Genomic DNA, 10,371 nt, shown 5'->3' on the forward strand with positions numbered 1-10,371 from the left:
GCAGGGAGCCAGCGCTAAGCGGTGTGCGCTGCTCCCTGCTCTCTGCACGTGTAGCTCCGTGCGCTGGTAACCAAGGTAAATATCGGGTTGGTTACCCGATATTTACCTTAGTTACCAAGCGCAGCATCTTCCACGCGGCGCTGGGGGCTGGTCACTGGTTGCTGATGAGCTCACCAGCAACTCGTGTAGCGACGCTCCAGCGATCCCTGCCAGGTCAGGTTGCTGGTGGGATCGCTCGAGCGTCGCAGTGTGACATCTCACCAGCAACCTCCTAGCAACTTACCAGCGATCCCTATCGTTGTTGGGATCGCTGGTAAGTTGCTTTGTGTGACTGGACCTTTAGGCAGGGATTAGCATTATGCACCCAGAACTGCTCATGGTTCTGGTTGCATATTGCACCTGACAGGTTCCCTTTAAAGTGATAGAAAATAAGTAGATTTCTAAACTAGCCTTATAAAAGTTGTATGTGATTTTAGTATTCCCAGGCAGAATTATTAGGCAAGTTGTATTTTAGAGGATTTTTTTTTATTATTAATCAACAACTATGTTCTCAATCAACCCAAAAGACTCATAAATATCAAAGCTTAATATTATTGGAAGTTGGAGTGTTTTTTTTTTAGATTTGGCTATCTTAGGAGGATATCTGTCTGTGCAGGTAACTATTACTGTGCAGGAATATTAGGCAACTTAATAAAAACCAAATATATTCCCATCTCACTTGTTTATTTTCACCAGGTAAACCGATATAACTGCACAAAATTGGTTAGATGCATGTGATGGAGCATTGTCCTGCATGAAAATCATGTTTTTTTTTAACTATACCGTTTTCTTCCTGTACCTCTGCTTGAAGAAGTTGTCTTCGAGAAACTGGCAGTAGGTCTGGGAGTTGAGCTTCACTCCATCCTCAACCCGAAAAAGTCCCACAAGTTCATCTTTGATAATACCAGCCCATACCAGTAACCCACCTCCACCTTGCTGACGTCTGAGTCGGAGTAGAGCTCTCTGCTCTTTACTGATCCAGCCTCTGGCCCATCCATCTGACCCATCAAGAGTCACTCTCATTTAATCAGTCCATAAAACCTTTGAAAAGTCTTAAGATATTTCTTGGTCCAGTCTTGACGTTTTATCTTACTGTATGTTTCTTGTTCAAACGTGGTCATTTTCCAGCCTTCCTTAGCTTGGCCATGTCCCTGAGTATTCATTGTTCGATGATCACGCTTGAAATGTTTGGCAATTTCAAGACTGCTGTATCCCTCTGCAAGACATCTCACAATGTTTGACTTTTCAGAGCCTGTCAAATCTCTCTTGTGACCCATTTTGACAAAAAAAAGGAAGTTGCCTAATAATTAAGCACATCTTATATAGGGTGCTGATGTCATTACACCACAGCCCTCCTCATTACAGAGATGCACATCACCTGATTTACTTAATTGGTAGTTGGCTCTCAAGCCTATACAGCTTGGAGTAGGACAACATGTATAACAAGTATCATGTGAACAAAATACTCATTTGCCTAATAATTCTGCACACAGTGTATATGAATTACTAAAGGATATGTGGAAATGCATTTCAATACATACTCATGTCTTTAGAGAGTGTGATTAATTGAGCTGAAGTCTATGTATAAGTGACTTTCTACACAAATTACCACGTATGAAAAGAGGTATTGATTAGTAATCTTTATAGGTGGTGGTCTGTGCAGAAATGTATTTATTGGTTATCACATTACATTTTTTAGAAGAAATATATAGCACTTCAAATAGCAGAATATGGTGAAATACTGATGTCATCCAGGGCTCCAAACTATAAACATTATTGTGGAGTTATCTACAGCAGCATTAACATTTGACTTTAACTTGATTTGTCGTACTGTTTACTGTGAAGTATTGTTTCTTGTCTTCTGTTCAATGGCAAGGCCAAGCTCTTGTATGTACAATTTCGATCAATTTTCTTTTTTTTTTCTATAATTTGATCCTCGGAGAATTAGCAGTCACAAGGCTTGTGACTTGGAGCTGGACATTATGTTTCAATCCTGTTTTATGATGGCTTACCGAGTCAATTAGGTCAAATCACAAACAACAAATCAAAGTGGGTAAACAGAAGTATGTTCTTTTTATTATAGCTGACGCCAGAAAGTAACCTTCACACCATTAGCCAGGAGTTCAGCTCTGAAGCTGCTTATCTTTCTCAATTTGGCTTATTTTGCCATCTGTCTGTAAGTCATTGGTGCAAATGATAGCTAATAATCCTCTTCCGATTTGTAATCATTGACTTTTGGTTTACATTTTTTCATACGTACAGTGGGTACGGAAAGTATTCAGACCCCTTTAAATATTTCACTCTTTGTTTCTTTGCAGCCATTTGGTAAATTCAAAAAAGTTCATTTCTTTTCTCATTAATGTGCACTCTACACCCCATCTTGATAGAAAAAAAAAAGAAATACAGAAATTTTTGCAAATTTATTAAACAATAAAAACTGAAATATCACATGGTCATAAGTATTCAGACGTTGTGCTCAGTATTGAGTAGGAGCACCCATTTGAGCTAGTACAGCCATGAGTCTTCTTGGGAATGATGCAAGGTTTTTTTCACCCCTGGATTTGGGGATCCTCTGCCATTCTTCCTTGCAAATCCTCTCCAGTTCCGTCAGGTTGGATGGTGAACGTTGGTGGACAGCCATTTTCAGGTCTCCCCAGAGATACTCAATTGGGTTTAGGTAGGGGCTCTGGCTGGGCCGGTCAAGAATTATCACAGAGTTGTTCTGAAGCCACTCATTTGTTATTTTAGCGGTGTGCTTAGGGTCATTGTCTTGTTGGAAGGTGAACCTTCAGCCAAGTCTGACGTCCAGAGCACTCTGGAAAAGATTTTCTTCCAGTATATCTCTGTACTTGGCCGCATTCATCTTTCCTTCAATTGCAACCAGTCGTTCTGTCCCTGCAGCTGAAAAACACCCCCATTGCATGATGCTGCCACCACCATGTTTCACTTTTGGGATTGTATTGGTCAGGTGATGAGCAGTGCCTGGTTTTCTCCACACATACTGCTTAGAATTATCAACAAAAAGATCTATCTTCATCTCATCAGACCAGAGAATCTTATTTTTCATAGTCTGAGAGTCCTTCATGTGTTTTTTTGCTAACTCTATGCGGGCTTTCATGTCTTGCACTGAGGAGAGGCTTCCATCTGGCCACTCTGCCATAAAGGCCCTGGTGGAGGGCTGCAGTGATAGTTGACTTTGTGGAACTTTCTCCCATTTCCCTACTGCATCTCTGGAGCTCAGCCACAGTGATCTAGGGGTTCTTCTTTACCTCTCTCATCAAGGCACTTCTCCCACGATTGCTCAGCTTGGCTGGACGACCAGGTCTAGGAAGAGCTCTGATGGTCCCAAACTTCTTCCATTTAAGGAGTATGGGGGCCACTGTGCTTTTAGGAACCTTGGGTACAGCAGAAACTCTTTTGTAACCTTGACCAGATCTGTGCCTTGCCACAATTCTGTCTCTGAGCTCGTTGTGCAGTTCCTTTGGCCTCATGATTCTCATTTGGTCTGACATGCACCGTGAGCTGTGAGGTCTTATATAGACAGGTGTGTATGCGCCTTTCCAAGTCAAGTCCTATCAATTTAATTAAACACAGCTGCAGTCCAATGAAGGAGTAGAACCATCTCAAGGAGGATCACAAGGAAATGGAAAGCATGTGACTTAAATATGAGTGTCTGATCAAAGGGTCTGAATACTTATGACCACGTGATATTTTAGTTTTTTCTGGTTTAATAAATTTGCAAAAGTTTCTACATTTCTGTTTTTTTTCTGTCAAGATGGGGTGCAGAGTGTACATAAATGAGAAAAAAAATTTAACTTTTCTGAATTTACCAAATGGTTGCAATGAAACAAAGAGTGAAAAATTTACAGGGGTCTGAATACTTTCTGTACCCACTGTATACTACAATGATAAAACCATGACTTCTGGTGTGATATTTGTAAAGGATCCCATACACATTTAATGAACGTCAGAGGATGGACTGGCTGACAAACTGATGTGTATAGTGGTCTCTTGACTCTCCTCTGACTGTTGAATTTGGGGAAGAGGTGGATCATGTCTTCTGAGTGATGCCTCTTATTGAGTCAGATGAGGTGTGAAGTGGAATGTCCCTCCATGTGCACCCCACCACAAATCTTACTCCATGCACTCTTGGATTAAGATTTGTAGTGTAGTCATCTCCATTACTTGTTATAAATTTGATGAGTGGTGGGCACCACACCCTCACTTTGTTGGATCTGGGTGGAAATATTGTGAGAAGACCAAAAGTCACAACATTTTAGTGCAGCCTAACGTCTGACATAAAATCTTTCATAAATTGGACCCAAAGACTACTATATTAGGCCACCTTCACACGTCTGTGAAAAACATTTGTGTTTTGCATGGCCGTGAAGGAGGTGCATCTGTGTAATGTGATTTTGTCACACTAGTGTTCACCGTGTGTTATTCATGATAGCACATGGAGAGTAGGAACTTTTTACTCACCTGTCCCCTGCGCTGCTGTCTCCGGCGCTGCTGCTTCTGTACCGCCCCGTGGCCTCGGCTGCGGCTGCCGAGCCGCTTGGATCCGTGCTCGTGTACTGCGGGTGGTGGCTCGAGCCTCTCACGGACCCGGGGGTCACGTCGCTCTGCAAGGGTGCTGGCGTTACACGCGGGGATGTGGGGGTGTTCGGGTTTGAGGTGATAGTTCGTGACGCCACCCACGGGTTGTGGTGATCGTGGACACCACCGCTGCGGTGAAGGTACGGGGACTCCCGGGAACGGTGTAGTGGCGCAGCTAGGTGTTGACAACTCTGTGGGCAGGGGAGGTTGGTCCCGGGGCCTGGTTGGCGAGGACCGGGGTGCAGGGCGCGGTGTTGCGGTGCAGCGCGGTGCGGTGCCTGATGGCACTGGTGTACTCACTCTGATACAAGACACTGGAGTCGCTGGTAAACCAAACGGAGTGATGAACGGGGCCCGCAGGCGGCTGCTGCTTTTCCAGTTAGGGTGGCAATGTCCGCCTTTCTCCTGCACCTGTATGTGAATCTTGACTCCGGTGCCTGGGCACTGGTAGTCCGCTCCCCGGCGTATAAGTGTTGTAGGAGCCCGTTTGCCCGCAGACGCTGGCCCTTTGGATCTCTTGCCTTTGGCGGTGGCATTTATCCGGACGGGTTGGGCTGTTGCCTTCAATCGGGACTTAGGTGGGAATGAACCCCTGAGGTCCAGACCGCAATCAGTTGATTTGACTATGGTGGTGGCTTATAGCCTAGTTCGGGGTCTGAGTACCCTGCCTGGTGCTCCGGTATCCAGTTGGCTCCCCGGTTCGGTTCCGGAGGGCCACTACCCTGTCCCGGTCCCTTACGGTTCCACCGGCCATATTCCCGGTCTCCTGCAGGCGGCCACTACCATCTGCCTCCTTACCAATGATGACTGGGCTCCAACCCAGCCACCGGAGTAGTCTTTGGCAGGCCTGAGCACAGGTCTGCTTCTGGACACAACCTCTCTCCACTCCCTCCAACTTGACTCCCAGAGCCAGACTACCACTCTTTCTTCTGTTTTCCCGCCTCCAGGCCTGTGAACTCCTCGGTGGGTGGAGCCAACTGCCTGGCTCCACCCCCCCTGGTGTGGACATCAAACCTGTAGGGTGGTGACAAGGTTTTTGTGTTTGACTGGTAATACCAACTGGAAGGGGGTATGATGTTGTGTGTGACTACCTGGGACGACCTGTATAGTCCAGGGCGTCACACTTCCAGGTCCGCAGTGCAGGGAATATTCATGAGCATAATGAGTGGGCCTGGAAGCAGGTGACAGCAGCGCCGAAAACAGCAGTGCTGGAGACAGATGAGCATAGAAAATAATTTTATTTCAAATTTTGTTCTCTCCGGTACATGTCACACTGATGTCACACGGATGACATCAATGTGTGCTCCATGTAACATCAGTGCTGCTGGAGAAACACGGATTTGTCTCCGTGCGGAACACATGTGTGCCATATAGACACACAGTTCTTTTAAAAATATGAATGTGTGCACAGACCCATTGATTTTAATTGGTCTGCATAAGACCTTGTCTCCCGTACATATGAAAACGGACATCATACGTACCGGAATCAATGACATTTCAAGTGGCCCTTAGGGTGGTTGGTTAAAAAAGGTGAGGTTCACTGATACCTCTAATTACAGACTATCCCATATTTAGCAATAAACAAATTCTGCATCATAACAAGGCATTTCTATACACTGGAGTGGTTTAACCTATTTAAATTTTAACAAGAGCAAAATAATAGGCAGGACATGATTGAAGCAAAACATCTATATAAAAGGCTTTATTATAGGTGCAATTAGCATTTATAGATTGTATTTTTAGTATTATGAAGTGGAATTGAAGTTTAGTCATCAACACCACTCCCTCACCTCTGCACCAGTCCTTAGCACACTCAAAACTGCCAAAAGTGGTATGTGGTAATGTATTCTATATTGATAGGTGATTAAAAATAGTTGGGAAATTTGGTTAATGGTAGAAGTTGCTCATGTGAAAGAGTTGTGTCAGCAGTGTTAAGGTACCGTCACACTAAGCGACGCTCCAGCGATCCCACCAGCAACCTGACCTGCCAGGGATCCCTGGAGCGTCGCTACATGGGTTGCTGGTGAGCTCACCAGCAACCAGTGACCAGCCCCCAGCCAGCAGCGACGCGTGGAAGCGATGCTGCGCTTAGTAACTAAGGTAAATATCAGGTAACCAACCCGATATTTACCTTGGTTACCAGCACACACCGCTTAGCGCTGGCTCCCTGCACTCCTAGCCAGAGTACACATCGGGTTAATTACCCGATGTGTAGTCTGGCTACGTGTGCAGGGCGCAGGGAGCCGGCACTGACAGCGTGAGAGCGGCGGACGCTGGTAACGAAGGTAAATATCGGGTAACCAAGGAAAGGGCTTCTTGGTTACCCGATATTTACATTGGTTACCAGCGTCCGCAGAAGCCGGCTCCTGCTGCCTGCACATTCAGTTGTTGCTCTGTCGCTGTCACACACAGCGATTTGTGCTTCACAGCGGGAGAGCAACAACTAAAAAATGGTCCAGGACATTCAGCAACAACCAACGACCTCACAGCAGGGGCCAGGTTGTTGCTGGATGTAACACACAGCAACATCGCTAGCAACATCGCTGTTACGTCACAAAAGTCGTGCCTCAGCAGCGATGTTGCTAGCGATGTTGCTTAGTGAGACGTGGCCTTTAGGGCATGTTCATATGGTGCAATTGTGCTGCATCTTTTTTGGCCTGATTTTCCAAGATTGTGGTAAAATTGCATTGTCTTCAGAGAGACACAAGTGCTTTGTATGATAATACCCTAAAGCGGGCTTTACACGCTGCGACATCGCTAATGCGGAGTCGTTGGGGTCACGGAATTCGTGACGCACATCCGGCCGCATTAGCGATGCCGTTGCGTGTGACACCGATAAGCGATTTTGCATCGTTGCAAAAACGTGCAAAATCGCTAATCGGCGACATGGGGGTCCATTTTCAAATCTCGTTACTGCAGCAGTAACGAGGTTGTTCCTCGTTCCTGCGGCAGCACACATCACTGCGTGTGACGCCGCAGGAACGAGGAAGCTCCCCTTACCTGCCTCCCGCCCACTATGCGGAAGGAAGGAGGTGGGCGGGATGTTACGTCCCGCTCAGCTCCGCCCCTCCGCTGCTATTGGGCGGCGGTTCAGTGACGTCGCTGTGACGCCGCACGGACCGCCCCCTTAGAAAGGAGGCGGTTCGCCCATCACAGCGACGTCGCCGGACAGGTATGTATGTGTGACGGCTGTTGTGCGACACGGGCAGCGATTTGCCCGTGTCGCGCAACAGATGGGGGCGGGTACCCACACTAGCGATATCGGGACCGATATCGCAGTGTGTAAAGTAGCCTTAAGTGAAAGTTTTAGGCCTATCAGAAGATGTTTTCAGGTTGCCTTTGAAGGTTTTCAAGATGGAGAGAGCCTGACAGTTTACACATTGCATTATACCTCTTCTGGACGTGTGTCGTATTTCCAGCAGCGCAGTGGTAGAGCCACATTTTACAGTGTTCCTCAGCCTGACAGGTTAGCATAGCAAGTTTATCTTACTCACTTATCCAGCGCCATTAAATCCACAGTGCTTTACACATCTGATCACCACTGTCCCTATTGGGGCTCACAATCTACATTACCAATCAGTATGTCTTTGGAGTGTGGAAGGAAACCAGAGAACTCGGAGGAAACCACAGAACGTGGGGGAAACCCACGCAAACACTGAGAGAACACTGAGAGTTGCTGTCACTCAAGAAGCTGCCGATTTTTTAAACTTTAATTTCCTGGGTTTCAAAACATAAAAATCCGAGCTGACCACTAAAGGTATACAGAGAATCAGCCTAATAGTGCCAGTATAGCATTGGCTTTAGGTTGTATATGAAAATCCTGGTAATTGATTCCCTTTAAAGGCAGTCTGTCAGCACAAAATGACTGTTCAAACCAAGTATATGTACTTGGTGAATTATGGCATTGCCAAGCACATACAAGTGTCGCGGGCGGAGGAGCCGCGATCGCTACGTTCGGGTCCGGGGCTGCTGCTGCTCGGTGGCTCGAGCGGTGGGCCGGACCCGGGGACTCGAGCAGCGCTCCTCGCCCGTGAGTGAAAAGGGGGGTGGTTTGTTTGTTAGGGGATAGTTCGTGACGCCACCCACGGGTCGTGGTGATGATGGACACCACCGCTGCTAGTGACGAGGATCCCGGGAGCGATGGCGGGGAGCAGCTAGGATGTCGATTCCCCCTCCGTGGGTAGGGATTGGTGATCCCGGGGCCCGGTTGTGATACGGGGAGGCTGGATGGCCGGGGGTGCAGGGTTGCAGGGGCAGCGCGGCGCGGTGCCGGATGGCACCGTTGTACTCACTCAGATACAAATGCACAAAGTCCTCGGTAAACCAAACGGCTGGATGGACGGGTCCCGCAGCCGGCTGCTGCGTCTGTGCTCTCCCCGGACAGATGTTGACGGCTGTCTTTCCTTGCACCTGGCTTGACTATGATGGTTTCCCAATGGTAGTCCACTCCCTGGTGTACATGCCCTAAGGAGCTCTTTTTGCCCGCAGGCACTGGCCCTTTGGATCTCTAGCCCTTGGCGGTGGCTCTCTATCTGGACGGGTTGGGCGGTTGCCTTCTGATGGGACTTGGTAGTTAGGGAACCTCAGGGGTTCCGGTCACACTCGGATTTGACCTTTGCCGGCGGCTTCTAGCCTGGTCGGGGTCCGATGGCCCTGCCCTTTCGCGCTGATGCAGGTTCTGCTTAACGGCTCGGTACCGGCGGGTCACCGCCCATCTCCAGTCCTTCGGTTTCACCAACCTGCACCTACTCCTGCAGACGGCCACCACCGTCTGCCGACCTTGCTCTCCATGCCCGGGCTCCTTCCAAGACACCGGCAGCTTCACCTCTCCTTTACTTCACTCCACTTCACTCCTGCCCACCCTGGACTCCTCACTTCACTCCTCTCTCACTGCCAATCACTGACTAACTAACTGCTCTTTTTCCCGCCTTCAGGACTGTGAACTCCTCGGTGGGTAGGGCCAACCGCCTGGCTCCACCCCACCTGGTGTGGACATCAGCCCCTGGAGGGGGGCAACAAGGATTTGAGTTTGACTGATGGACCTGTCTAGGGAAGGGGGTGTGTGCGATATAATGGCTGTGACTACCTGGCTAGTCCAGGGCGTCACACAAGTGTATCTCAATAAATTAGAATATCCCCAAAAAGTTAATTTATTTCAGTAATTCAATACAAAAAGGAAACACATATATTATATAGGGTCATTACAAACAGATGGATCTATTTCAAGTGTTTATTTCTGTTAATGTTGATGATTATGGCTTGTCTGCATTGTTGGGTCTGGTGTCTCTCATCTTCCTCTTGATAATACCTAATAGATTCTCAATAAGGTTTAGGTCAGGCGAGTTTGCTGCCCAATCAAGCACAGTTATACTGTGTTTATTAAACCAGGTATTGGTACTTTTGGCAGTGGAGACAGGTGCCAATTCCTGCTGGAAAATGAAATTTCCATCTCCAGAAACCTTGTTGGCAGAGGGGAAGCATGCAATGCTTTAAAATTTCCTGGTAGACGGCTGCGTTGACTTTGGTATTGATAAAACACAGTGGGCCTACACCAGCAGATGACATGGCTCCCCAGACCATCATTGATTGTGGAAACGTCACACTAGACCTCAACCAGCTTGGATTGTGTGCCTCTCCACTCTTCCTCCAGATTCTGAAAACAACACCTTGGACCACTGAGTCCAGTTCTTTTTCTCCTGGGCCCAGGTAAGATGCATCTAGCTTTGTCTGTTG

This window comes from Anomaloglossus baeobatrachus, chromosome 7 (assembly GCF_048569485.1).
Source record: "Anomaloglossus baeobatrachus isolate aAnoBae1 chromosome 7, aAnoBae1.hap1, whole genome shotgun sequence".
Lineage (NCBI taxonomy): Eukaryota > Metazoa > Chordata > Amphibia > Anura > Aromobatidae > Anomaloglossus > Anomaloglossus baeobatrachus.